Here is a 14460-nt window from a genome sequence, read left to right as displayed (position 1 = left end):
CATCTTTGCTCAGGGTCAAGGTTAACACCATATTTGGGGTCAGGAAGGAATTTTAGCCTAGGTATGATTGGTACGGGTGGTGGGGGTTCTGCCTTCCTCCACAGCAAGGGGCATGGCCCTCTACCGGAGATCCCTTGACCATATGTTGACAACATTTCATTGAACCAGAACATTCTATGCCAAAGCTGACTAGTGCCTTCCAAGAATGACCTCTCGAATGTGCTTTTGCCCTGTGGACACAGCACACATAGAACTTGAAGGATGTTATTCTCAGCTGACTGTAGGTATCCGGGTGGTACATAAGACAGGAGGCAATCCTGTAGGTATATAGGGCCCAGGCCATTTATAGGCCACAAATGGTTCTGTGTCTATTAACCAAAATGTTGCATTGCAAAGATGTACCATATTTATCCAAATCTAGTTATTCAGTATCTCACTGATACTGAGATATACATATCAGCTTGAACAGAGTTCAAACACTAAGCAAAACTATTCCCTGACAGACGGTGGGTATCAGATTTCTCTAAAAATCCAATAGCTGGAAAGGAGAATAACATGGAACTGCCCTACTGCTAAAGGATTTTAGCTACAATTCCCTCTAATCCTCCAGAATCCCTGAAAAATCTTGCCAGAATAAGGACCCAGGGTCTTTGAAGGCAATTTCCAACCCTGCATCTAGTTCTATAAGTTTGATATGAGGATCGTTATGAGGACACTGAGTTGCTTTCCAAATCATTTGTGGTCCTGCCAAAGTCCCTGTGATGTCATTGCTCCACACTCTTTCAGATTTGATGTCCTGTCCTGCATAGTTCCCCGTTAATTAACTTCCTTGCTGTGTCTCTTGCAGCTCCCCCACTCATTCACTATTGGTTGTGGGTATTAAGCAGGGTACATAGTAAAAAAGAAGAGGCTACTCACTTTGTTACACTGAGTTATGCATTTAGAGCATGTCCAGACCAATACAATACATATTTGTTGCACTTTGCAGAGCAGGAAAAGGGCTTGCAACTCTGCTTTCACATGGTCCCCCATGTTGTAGCTGTAAAGGAAGTAAGTGATTTATTGGAAAAGCCAGGATAGTAGTACTTAGATCTTCTACCTTCCAATACAAGATCTGTTCTCCCTTCACTCCTTTCCTCTCTGCTCTTGTAAGGATTGTTCTGAGGTGTAGGTGGTCAGGCTGAATGGATAAGTCTCGGTGTGATGGTGCAAACTCCCAGGCCTGATCTCAGTATCGGCCTACCACCTGTCTATGGGCAAACTACCCACCTCATTTGCATGCCACGCCTTGTTGTTAATTGATCCAGATGTTAATTAGGCAGGAGGCTGCCTTTTGGGTACCCTGATGTAGGAGGGTAATAAGTACACACTCCAACCTCCCCTTAAAGTGTCCCATGCCTTGCAGATGATATCATTTGTTCTATCTCCGGCTTAAGGACAGGCCAAATTTAGCACATAGTTAAGCCTCTTACACACTGCCCTACCCTGGGCCACATTCACACCACCCACCTCTCACCGGGGCTTCTTGCACTCCATCTGCTCTCACTAGGCCTCCCTCATTCCGCCCTCCTTGGGCCTCATTCACCCTGCCCTGCTCCCTAGAGGGACCCTGGAGGGCCATCAGGCTTGACACTTCATTCTTTGAGTGGCCCTGGCTCAGCCTCTTGGGTGCCTCCCATGACCCTCATCTGAGCAGTTGCCAGTCAGTTCATCAACTGTGGGCTGACTCTTCCCCTAGTCCCTTATGGGGCCACATCACCCATTCCTTAGACCAACACTGCACCCCTACTCTGGGGCCCCAGGGTCGAACACCCCCCTCAGGCTCAGGTGCTTCCCTTTAAGCATACCTAGCCCTAACTCCACCCTCTCATTAGGGCCTGGGGTCTTACACCCCGGCAGGATCAGGTGCTCCGCTCTGAGCGTGCCTGGCCCACACCCCTGTGTCTTACACCCATATGGGCTCAGGTGCCTCTTATTAGTGACCCACAAGACGATGGGGGCTGGGGTTATTGAGGCACTCTCACTGGGAAGGTTAGTGGCCCTGGCGTTTCAATGGCATAGTTTCACCAGGCCTCCCTACCCTGGCAGGGTGCAGTTTTAGGTCATGCCCAGGACCATGTGACCTCCTCCTTCCCCATAGCCCCAGCCCATACCTCCAAGATGTTCCTGGAGCAGTAGCTCAGCCAGGTGATGTTTCTCCCTCACTGGCTGGCAGCAAACTGCTGCCCCAGCCCTGAGAGTTGGGCTCTGAAATGGCCACCCTAATCAAACACCTGCTGGCTACCTGCTCCAGCCCTTAAAGTGACAGAGCACCAAATGTGCTCTATCACAGATGAGTTTACTCGACCCCAAGGAGCCAAGGCCAAGGAGCCATTTAGTGACATTCTACAGGCTTTGATAGGTAAGCAGTCAGATGAGAGGCCCTGATCTTCCTATTTGGTCTGATACTCTAGCAATCTATGGCCCTGTTTTCTCATGTAGGTCAATAGTAGGGCTGTGGGTGGCTGGAAAATGCTCAGTGTCTAAGCCTTGTGTGCTGTACTAGGCAGTATAGTTCCACTGTGTAAGTGAACTGTAAGTGAGCCCAGGTGATTTTACTTCTTTCCAAGACAAATTGGCAATTTGTGACCAACCCTCAAAAAGTGCTATAGCTAAGAGTTTTATAGATGTTAGGTAAAACCTAGACATAGTCCCTCAGCATTACCACCCAGTAATACCTTTTTGTGAGGGGCAGAACTCACCTCTTGGAGGTATGCCCCGTTGGTGGTGGTTCCTTGCTTCAGATGTAAGACCCTGTAGAGGCAGCCTCCTGGCATGAGGATTAAGTTTCATGAGAGAGAGTGGCTGGCAACCCCTGACTGAAAGACAGCCTCAGAAAATTGTTCTTTCCCTGTCTGTTTCTACAGTTCAGTTTTGGAGGGGACCTATCTATTTTGGGGTAGCTGCCTCCCCATTCCCTGAGCAGCACGGGCAGGGCAGGTGGAGGAGGGCACAGTAGATCCTGGGGTGCCAAAAAGTGATCTTCACCATAAAAAGGTTGGAGACCACTACTTTAGGCCACTGAGACAGAATCCAAAGGCAAGACTGAGTCCAGACATTGGGGGCCTCCATAGCTGTATTTGTATAAGCATCCAGGAATTGATCCTGGGTCTCCTGTGTGGCAGAAAATGATTCTAAAACTGAACCACAGGGGACTTCTTAAGTGGTCTGGAACATGGTTAATGGAGTGTACAGCATGTCAGAGCCAGGATACTGTTGGCTTTCTTTGAAACAAAGAGCACACTGTTGGCTTATATTCAGCTTATAGTTCACTGTAACCTCCACATCCTTCTCTACAGCACTGCAGCCTAAGCAATCATTCCCCAGTCTGTATTTCTGCATGGAGTTGCTCTGTCCCAAGTCCAGGATTTCGCAACTGTTCTTGTTGAATTCTGCCTTACTGATTGTGGACCATTTCTCCAGTTTATCCAGGCCATTTGAAATCCTAGCATTAACCTCAAATGGAGAATACTACCACCTGACTTTGACATCCGCAAATTTGCTAAGTATGTACTCAATCCCATCATCCAAATTATTAATGAAAGTGTTAATAATACCAGACCCAAAACAGACCCCCGTGGAACCCCTTGCTACCTCTTCCCATCTAGACATTGAATCATGCTAGTCATTTATCCACCTTAGAGAATATCCATCTAATCTATATTTCTTTAAATGATTAATGAAAATATCATGGAAGACAGTATCAAAAGCCTTGCAAAAGTCAAGAAACTGCACTCTTTCTATGCAGGGCCTGTCATCTTAACATAGAAGGTGTTTGGTTAGGCATGACTTGATCTTGGTAATCTATGCTGGATGTTCCTGGTCACCTTGGGTGCTTATACACGTTCTCCAGGATGTGGTGTGGGGGGCAGTGATTTAATTAGAGCAGCTATTGGGAGCTGGTCTCATTAAAATGCCTGAATCATCTCATGTATTCAGCATCCCACAAGTAAATAAGGCCCCTAATCTACTTTTCTGCTACTCGAAGCTGGAAGCTGGTTGCTTTCATCCTTGTCTGTGATGCTAACTAAACTTGTTTCCAAACCAGGGCCACAATGGTAGACTCTTGTTGCTGTTCCTCAGCTGCAGGCTGAACTTTATTCTATGTGTTTTGGGTCTGTGTATGATGGGGCAGCAACATTTTCAACTCTTGGTACTGGTTGTGTGCCTGCCATTATGTGGCACTGGTTTGCTGTTGAGTTAATAACCAGAGGAGGTGTTCCATGCTTCTGGTCCCTCCCTGCTTGGGGCTTGGGGAAGAATATACTGGCATGAGTAGACACAAAATGGGCAAGGGCACAGGTGTTACTATAGCACCCTGTGTTACTATAGCAGAGAACACATTAAAAGAAGGCCCCACTTTCAGTAACACATGTTGAAGTGTAATTTCCTTTCCCTTGTCTTATATTTAGCCTTCTCCTTAATGTTGTCTTCATGAGCCAGTTCCATATGGTAGTATACACAGCAGTATACTACACAAGGGCAGTGGGTAGAGGGAACGCTGCGAGTCTTTGGTTTTGAGTTGGCCAGTACCATGGTCATCCACACCTCTGTAATCCCCCTGCTAAACTGCCTCATTATGTCCTCAAAAGCAGTCAGAACACTTATTTACTCCTCTCTCTGAGCTATTGCAGTGTGGTCTGTTCTGTGTTATTCATTCATGCTTATCAGTGGGGCTATGTGTAAATTGTCTGGTATTCACAGATGTGTGAAGCTTTAAAATGATTCAGACAGAATGTAACACAGAGATCCCAAGATAGTGTTTCAGGCATGAAATATAAACTCTCTGATATTCCCTTTTTGTTTTGTGATCTGAAGATTATGCCCATATATGTGCAGACTGTAGCTGCAGAAACTACACTCCACAGTGTGTGTCATCATGATATACAGGCTCCCCCAGCAGGGCCGGATTCAGGAAGAAAGTGGTTTCCCACCCTCTAGTCATCCCCCTCATCCCCTTATCCCCCATCCCAATCTCCCCCATAAATGTATCACATCTAATAAAAAGGCATGTGATGAACCTGCTAAGTTATACACTACCAGCCCCATTACCCCACTCTGTCTGCACATGCCTTTCAAAACTGGCCATGGGGGTGGGGGAGAAGAGGAGGAAGAAACTCTCTGGACAGGCCATGACCCAGAAATTACCCTGAAACTTCAGAACCTGCATGGAGCCTGGTATGCAATTAAAACCCCCCGAGAAACTGTGCAGAGTAGGCTGCAGCCAAACCCAGGGAATAGTTGTGCTATAGGGTGTGGGTATAGAACAGGTATCCATGGGAAGGTGTTAAACTTACATTAGATCACAGTCCATCAGTGAAGAGGGACTCAAAACACAATACAGACTAACCATAGCCTTCTAGTTCCTCTCTGCTTTGAGGACAAGACTGCATTGTAGAGGGCATTCCCAGCACCACACCGTAACAATCTAACCTGCTTCAGGGTGTCTCAGGGGTCCATTCTAGACCTGCCATACCACCACACAGAAACTATATAAGATGCTGGATCAAGGCTACTTGCCCTCATGTCTTTTCATGTCAGTCCCATAAAAATATCCCTTTCCCTTCACAAAGGGTCTAAAAAGCTATTGCACACAGCTCTGCTAACAGACAGAGAGGACCTAGCAGCTAAAGAAAATTCTCAGACTGACGGTGGTCACCCTGCAAATAACCTTAGGGCTTTGTATGCCTTTGTATTCCATAGGCAGCCAAAATAATTACACACTGAATAAACTATGAATCATATAAATCACCCATAATGAGCAAGGAGCAGCCCAAAGTTCTTTCACTGTGCCCTAGGAAGCACATCTCCGCACCACCAACCTTTGCAGATGCAGCCCTACATGTGCTCACCAAAGCTAACCTAGCACATTCTTCTGACTTCACACTGTTTGCTCAGGAGCTTCGTTATGTACCTCAATGGCATCCCAGTGGACTTGACATCCAGATACATATGGCCTGCTCCATCTGCTGCTCCATTGCATTCCACAGCCCACATGGCATTACAATGACATACCATCGGCCCCATCTTTGGGAGAGGTATTCATGCAGCCAGATACTTCGCTCTTTTTAAGAACCAATTTTAATACCTCCAGTATAACAACAGTATGGCATATGGAGTAAGATTACACATGGGTCACACTGTGCCAGTTTCAATTATCAGAAACAGAACCATTCAATGTCTCACCAGGATTACAAGGATAGGTCTAGGGACCTCTATGACTCCTGCAATTGCCCATTTGTCAACCTCTGTCTCTCACTCTCTCCAGGAACTGGTGACTTGGGGCTTGCTTCATAGGCTGGGCATGTCCTGTACTGATCATAAACTTACTCTAGTCTTACCCAAATCATATGGCCCCTGAGAAAATACTCTCTATCATTCCACACCAGTAGTTTAACTAAGTGAGAATCTCTGAATCACAGTGTTTATCACCACCAGACTTTAGGCCACACAGCAGTCACAAATAACACTGTGGCAATTCTATTACTGTGACAGTGCAGAGATGTGTTGTTACCTGTCAATGGTAAATGAGAGGAAACAATCAGGATTTCTGTCCTCAGTGCACTCAGCCATCCCCTGCCTGAGTTCAAAAGGCTTTAAAACTCATTACAGAAGCAGTTCTTCCTTCTTGCAGGAGTCAGAAAATTGCTCTTATTCCCCACTGGACAGATGGTAAAATTGAGGTACAGAACAGGGAACTGCCCTGCCAGAGGGAGTAAGCCAGAGCGAAGCCAAGAGCCATGAATCCTCCGTTAACCAGGAAACAACAGCTCTCCCACTGGAATGGGTGGAATCCAGGAGCCTGATTCAAGTCCCTGCTCCACACATCCCATCTTCTCCACAACCTTCCTCTTCCCATCCTCAACAGACTGGAAAGGCTTGTTTTGTTTTGTTTTCTGTAGACTGTGGCACTTCATATAAGCCTGGCTTGTCCCAAATGCCTTATAGATGCTCTGGAATGGATCCCCATTGCTGCCCACTTTACAGGTGGAGAGACTACAGGCAGAAGAATGTATTGGGATTTTTGAAGGTCAAAATGCCAGCCATTTGTAGAGATCAGAGAACTCAGGAATCCTGCTTTCTTTTCACATATCCTTCCCAGATGCCAGCAGGACCAAAATAGTCAACGCTGTTCATATTATAGACATGAGGTGCTCAAACAAAATGTCTGCAAATGAACTATAGATTTGGGATTATTCATAGAAATTATTCACCAAACATTTTAGAACTACCAAATCAAAATAACCATGAACGGCCCATAGGCACTTAATGTGGAGAAGTTCCCAAATCCATCAAATATATTCGGGTAGGCATTATTTGCTTGGCCTCACAAGAGAACAGTGAAGCTCTGAGTCTCCTCCCTGGCACCTCAACACTCACTCCAAACAGTGTGGAGAATCACAGGAGCTGAAAGCCAACAACAACCAGCAAGTATCAGAAAGGATGGTGCTGCTCCCCAGGGGCAATCACTGTGAGAATATGAGCAAGTCTTTTTGTATATGGAGATGGTCAATTCAGAGATCTGAAAAGCAGCTTGGCCCTACCCCTGGACTAAGAGAAACAGGGCAAAGGAAAAAAAAGAAAGAGAGAAGAAAAGAATGAGGGAAGGAAGGACAGCAAAAGGAGTCTGGAGTCACTAGTAGTTGTAAATGGAAGAATCCACAGTGGAACATTTTCTACCATCTTAGCCTTGTTTCCTGTCCCTAGAGTTCAGCAGGAGGTAGGCATGTCAGAGCAGATAATCTTCAAGCTCTCAGCAAAGCTCTTACCTGCTAAACTGGGGAGGTGCATTTTCTACAGAACGTACCAGCAGGAAGGGAAGAACGCTCTGCAGAGGTTTCTCCCTAATGCTCAGGTGCATGAGTCTGAATCCAACCTAATCCTCAAAAGAGGCTTTGAGAGAGGGACCTGCTGGGGCAAAGCCTCTGGGGCTCAGGGGCTGCTGTCTCTGACCTCAGTCTCTCTGTGAGGTCACAGCCTCCTAACACCTCTGTCCAGTCAATCAAGGTCCTGGCAAAGGCCTGTATAATGTCACTGCCACATCCTCCCTGCTCCTGCAGGGCTGCTGTCTTGTCTCAGATCAGATCCATTGATGTGTCACCCAGCTGCTGAGTACAGCTCAGATTTCAAATACCTTTATAATTATTGGAGCTCCAAATAGAGGTCTTCTTTAACCAAACAGCCCTGTACATTTGGTCTCTCCTTACAGTGGTATAAAAGTATAATATGTACCTATCAATGAAAATTATGTTTTCTGAACTACCTCTCATTGCCACCCATAAAAGTGTTTAGATCTATGGAAAGATGAAGACTGAAGGAAACATCTGATCACAAACATTTCAATTCCATGGTCTCACTTAAAGCACTTGTGGAAAACTTCACATGAGATTTTCCCTACCATCTGCTCTAGAAATATGAAACAGTGTACAAACTATTGTAGCCAATACTGTAGAGACACAGCTGGGCGCTTGGGGCACAGGGGCAGTTGTGACTTTGGTTTGCTACCATGATTGCAATTGCAATTGCATGGCTACTGCTTGAAAGGTTCATAGTTAGAATTTCAGAGAGGTGGGAAAAATCTTGATGTGGTTCCTCAGTGTGGGTAAGGATGTTTTTGTCTTGGAGATGGCCTATCATACTTGAAGCAACCCCTATAACTGGCAATGACCTGTTTCAAATGGCACGTTGTATGGAGGCAGTACCCTGTCACAAGGTTTGAGCCCAGTTTGGCAACCCTTTAGCAAATGGCATCCACAAGCAATTGTCCCTTCTACCCCTCTACATCTACAGTACTGCTATTGGATCTGGTGCCCCTGGTCACCAGGGAAGGTTACAGTGGGCATTCCCATTTCACTTTCACCTGATGCCAGCCATAGTTCTTTATATTCAACCCCAAATCCCTCCACTAAGTGCTATTTTGAAAATCAGTGAGCCTGACAAATTGGCAATTTGTTGCAGACACCTGGCCTGTATGTTGTTGAAGGCTGTCCACTGCTTCCATCTCTTGAACTCAAGTAGAGCAAGCTGTTGCAGGTGGGAACATGGAGCCATTCTTTGACTGACTTTTTGAATTGGGCATCTAGGGTAGAGAAGAGAGTTTCTTTAATGCTAGAGTGGTCAGTGTGGTAAATTATTATGAGAAGGGCATATATATTGAGTAGCTTAAACTTTTGGATATTTAGTTTAAATAAGGCTCTGCTGATCCTCTGAAGCCAATAATCCGGGTGGGGGGGGGGGGGAGGGCGGTTTGCAAGCACCTGTTTACGTGTCCTGATCCAAGGATTTACCCTCAATCCCAGTCTAAATTGCCTTGCATAGATGTCACAGAACCAATCCCTTGCTGGAATTTGTGGTCATTGGCAGTTTATGATGGGATACAAAATGCTATGATGGTTGGTATTGGTCATCTCACATACAGTACATCATAACATGCTCTTTCTGATGCTGTGGTTTCACTTCAGGTGGTTTACAAGAGTAGGTACTTTCCATGTGATCATTATGGGTATGTTAAGTTACCACTAGGACATTTTCAACACAGATGGCTGTAACATCTTGTTTAATTGCTGTTGTCTTAGTAGCTGGTATAACAGGAATCACCACTTTAGGGACTGCTGCTTTGGGAGTTGTTGCTTCATGGACTGCTGCTTTGTTGACCATTGTCTCCTGGGTGACTGTTGCTGGGGCCGTCACAGGAGCCATTGATGAAGTTGCCATAGGTGTTGTGCTGGTGTTGTTTCCTCCTCCTTGTATCTTGTCTTGATGAATACCATTATTTGAAATGATGCTATGAGTGTGTCTAGCCTCAGGTTGGTATTCATCTGTAGGAAGATGTACTTTGCCTGCTCCCTCCCATCCCTTTTCTCCAGGTCCTCTTTTTAGGTGGCCACGGACAGGAATTTCACCTGACTGCCCTTTGGAGGTAAAATTCATTGGGTGCCTAGTGCACTCCCAAACAAATCCATCACTTGCTGTATTTTTATCCATCAATCAATGGACTCAGATGATGCTGGTAGTAAGCAACTTCATGAGTGTTTTTCACCTTGCATACTATTTGCTGGATGGTAAGTGCAGGTCAGTAGTGTAGGAAGTAACTATGGTAAGCACACCATAGTTGTACTGAAGCCCCAGTTGGTTCACCCTTATGGTGCCATCCAGTAGGAACCATGGGAAAGTCAGGGTTCCAGAGTAGTTATGACCTGTAACTATTCTACTGAAGTCATAAAAAAATCATAGTTACTCCCACCATTTTCCTGTGCCTCATTGAATTTCTTCACTTTGATTTTTAGAGGTATTTGGCAATTTATGAACCTTTGCGGGAACATTTTTCTGGGTTACTTGGGGTGCTGCCCCAGGTCACCCATCCTACTGGCTTATTCTATTTTGGTGGCAATGTCATGACTAGCAAGAATTCCATTGGACTGGTAAGAATCTTTAACGGGGCCCTATGATGCTGGGTGGCTGTATTTCTGGTCCAGTGGTATTGCCTTTCCCTTGACTAGAAAATAGATGTATTATATCTACGCAGTACAGCAGAGCTTGCTGACTGCACAACTTAACAACTTATTTTTGCCTGGACCTCAGAATGCTAAGAGCATAAAATATTTTATAGTTGTAATCATACCACTTTACTCTGAGCCCAAAGGGGAAACCAAAGTAGGTGACTAACGTTGCTCCCATTAGATCTCTTAGTTGAGGTGTGAAATTCTGATACTTCCAGACTTTTTTTCTGAAGCCATATCAGTGTATGCACATTGGCACACAGTTTGAGTGCAATGAAGAGCTGCCTCTCAGGAATATCTCTGTGGCATATGCTTAACACTGTAGTTTGGTCCACTGGCTAAACTCATTCTTCCTCTAATTACATGTAATTTCGTAAAGAGGCAAGCATCTCCCATTTATTGAGACTGTCTAAATTACCCCCTCACAGGATGAGCACTTATATTCACCTCCGACTCCTCTTTCTAATACAATGTCACTCATTGTCACATCCAAGGTTCTGTTAGCACCACTGTCCACCAAATACTGTCCACCAAGTAGTGCCTAGGGATCATTAAAGCACAATTAACCGTTACATGGAATGTGAAATCCAAACACAGAAAACTCAGTGTCCTAAAATCAAAGTTTAACTTTTATTAATACAGCAAGTATTTTCATAGCAGTTTCTGTATTCAGAGAGAGAAAAACACTTAGTACTGTGATCTCACCCAATACCAGATGTTACTTTGCTCAACAGAAAAGATGGCCACTCAGTTCATGAAGCAAAGGGTGAGTTGTTAGCTGGGACGGTCCAAACAGGTGTTGAAGGCTGGATTTATGATGATTAAGTGGGTGTCAACTTTAGAAGTGGAATTTCCATTTCTAAAGTAATTTCAGAACATCATTACATGGTTTGATTTGGACCCCAGCACAATGTGGTTTGAATCCTCTGGGATGTCTCATGCATTCAGCCTTTTGCCCTCTATTTTAGTCTTAGGAAAGCATGAATTGCTTCTTGGGCTGCCTGCTCCAGTTCTGGCTCTTTGTGGTATAATGTGGGGGACATTACCCCAGCTTCATAATTTGTACTGTCTGTTCCAGATGTAGTGGCTTCCCTGTCTATATTGAGACGTCAGTCAGAGGTGCTGTGATTGATGTACCTAAAAGATGTATGGGGATAGTCGAGGGAAAAAGAGGCCATCCTGGGCTTTCCAGGGATTCAACAAATGTATATGTTCTCTCCTCTACAACCACCGTTGTAGTTCTTATAGTCCTGTGGACACATCACTGGGTGATGTTGTACAGTCTAGCCATTTGTCCAGGGTAACAGATTCTGCATCAACCAAAATCTTATTTGGCTGTAGTTTTCTTATGCAGGCCTGTGACTTGTTTTCCCTGGGCTGGATGAAAATTCTGGTGACTAAACTATCCTAACTTCTTTCAGTCCTTCCCTCAGCTTGATGATGGACTGCATAACATTCAGCCTGTTGCCTGCCTGTTCTTCCCATCTTTCTCAAACCAGGATTTTCCTGGATTGAGAGTCATAGAGTATCTCAAGTAATACAAGTACTACTCAGGTAGTACAAGAACTTCCCTGCATCTACTAAGACCTGTTCTTCTGACACTGAGTTGATGAGCACAAGGGAATCCAGACATGCTTCAACACAGCATTGCCCCGGTATGGGGTCTCCTGTCATTTAGGTTGTTGTTCTTAGCCATTCTCAGCCTGCACTTTTGCAGTCAAACAGAAGATGTTCCCGCTTGGTTTTGTAGAATTCATGTTTTGCTATTAGTCATTTCCCGTGAAGGAGAAAATAATCCTTAAATCATCATCATCAAGGCTTCTTCCTTCCCCTTCTACTTCACTACCAACACTCACAATAGCTCAGTGCTTTTCAGCCTGTGGTCCGTAGACCCCTGGGGGCCCACTGACTACATCTAAGTGGTCTGTGAGAGATGACTGTGATCAATCAAAAGTATGTGAATACCCACACTTGCAATACAAAGGAGCCCGCATCTCCATTCAAATGTTTTTAGGAGTCAGCAAATGAAAACTGGTTAAAAACTACTGCACTAGATCATAAATAATCAAATTCCTTTTATCAGCTATTGTTAACTGCAGTGCCACACTGTGGGAATCAATCATGTCACAAAGGGAAGATAGTTTCTGTTCCACTAAGCTCTGTTTTTTGGCTTTCACACGTTCTTCCTTCATGAGTGGTCTGCTCACTACCCAGTGGGATCAGAGACATACCTCTAAGATCATTAAGTTTTTTCTTTGAGATTACCCCAAAACTGCATTCTTTTTCCAAGCATTATTTTAAATTTAGTTCAGTCATAGTAAAAACAAAATTATACACTGCATTTGGGAATAATCTGAGTCCTATAATCTTCCTGAAGCAGTGAGGCCTAGAGGGATGTAGGGTTGGTGAGTGAAGTTAAGGGATGCCACAGTGATCTCCCCTCTTTTGGGAGGGAGAACCCCGCCACCTGCCCCTGCCCTTCTCTCTTTTAAGTGGATGCACCTTGGGCACTCTTGTCCTGCAGTTTCCAAGGCAACACCTCTTTCCCAGCATCTACAGAATTCTCCATCAAGAGAGGTATCTTAGCAAGACTGGAGCCATTCCCTGGAGGGACAAGAAAGATCCTTAGCCTATGGCTCCTGTATGAGCTATTCAGCACATTGGGGGCTGGTTTGTAATTATGCCTCCAGGGGTTTGTTTCGAATCATGTGTGAGGATGCAGCACCCCTTTTTTTTCTGCCAGCATGGCTGTTGCCATATCTAGGGTAAGTTTCCTCACATATCATCAAATGGTTCAGCATAGAAATCATCACCAACATGTATTTATGGCTGCTTGGCTATCCTAGGATCAACAAGAAGCCAGGCCCTTGCTGGTCAAGGGTAAAAGACAAATGGCCCATGCTCAGGCTTTGAGTGAACACAGGGCAGAATCCACTCAGATGTCTCTAGAAATCTCCAGGTCAGTATCATGTCCTCTTGGCCAACACTCAGCAATGAACACTTGAGTGTTCAGACTGCCATTTCTCTTGTCCTGAAGTGGGTCATACTACCACCTGCAGACAGCATCAATTACATTTATAGGGTGAGCTGTGTTAAGCATCTAAACCTTATTCCTCAAAAACTTCCACATACACTTTTCCCTCTACAGGGAGAGGGATGGGGAATTAACAAGATACTGAAAAAAACTTATATCAATTAAACAGTACAGGAAGGCACCAAGGAGTCACAGAGATGGTCATAAGAACCTGGAAAAGAGGAAAAGAAAAACATACAAAAGAGCTTTTTTATACTGTTTATTAAACTAAAGTATGTATATTAAGGTGGCTGGAAATGACAGCCCCTTTACCACCATGGGATCAAATGAAATTTTGGAGTCTGAGTTTGGATCAGGACTGTCTCTATAGTTAAGCTTATTCTCTTAGGGGTTTTCTCATCATTACACTGCAGGTGCCAAATAACACATCCTTTCTCCAAGTTTGTGGTACCCTAGAGGAGATCCACTATCCATATAATTCCTGTGGCTCAGTTTGCATTGCTCTCCCCGACCATCCTTAGGGATCTTCCCAGTAAACCTCAAGAGAGAATCAGCAACACGGGAGCAAACTTTCATTTTTTTTTTTTAATAAGAAAGAAAAACATATTTTCTCTAAAGATTTTTTTTTAGGAATACGGAAGCAGAGATTTTCCACACAGTCTGACTGATGGACAGTTAGAAGGAAAAAATAAAATCCCTTTCTTAGTCACACTAGGGTACAAAAAAAGGAAAAATTACAAAAGTTAAAAGGTTACAAAAACCTGAAATTAAATAGGTGGTTGAAGTGTCTCCCAAAAAATATTATTGCTTAGACCACTATGGTATATTTTGCTGAGAATTAATCTAATCATGGAATACTGAAGTTCTCAGAGGACATTTGATCTCCAC

The sequence above is a fragment of the Alligator mississippiensis genome, chromosome 4, assembly GCF_030867095.1.
Source record: "Alligator mississippiensis isolate rAllMis1 chromosome 4, rAllMis1, whole genome shotgun sequence".
In the NCBI taxonomy this organism is placed as follows: Eukaryota; Metazoa; Chordata; order Crocodylia; family Alligatoridae; genus Alligator; species Alligator mississippiensis.
Note: the sequence above shows the minus strand (reverse complement) of the source record.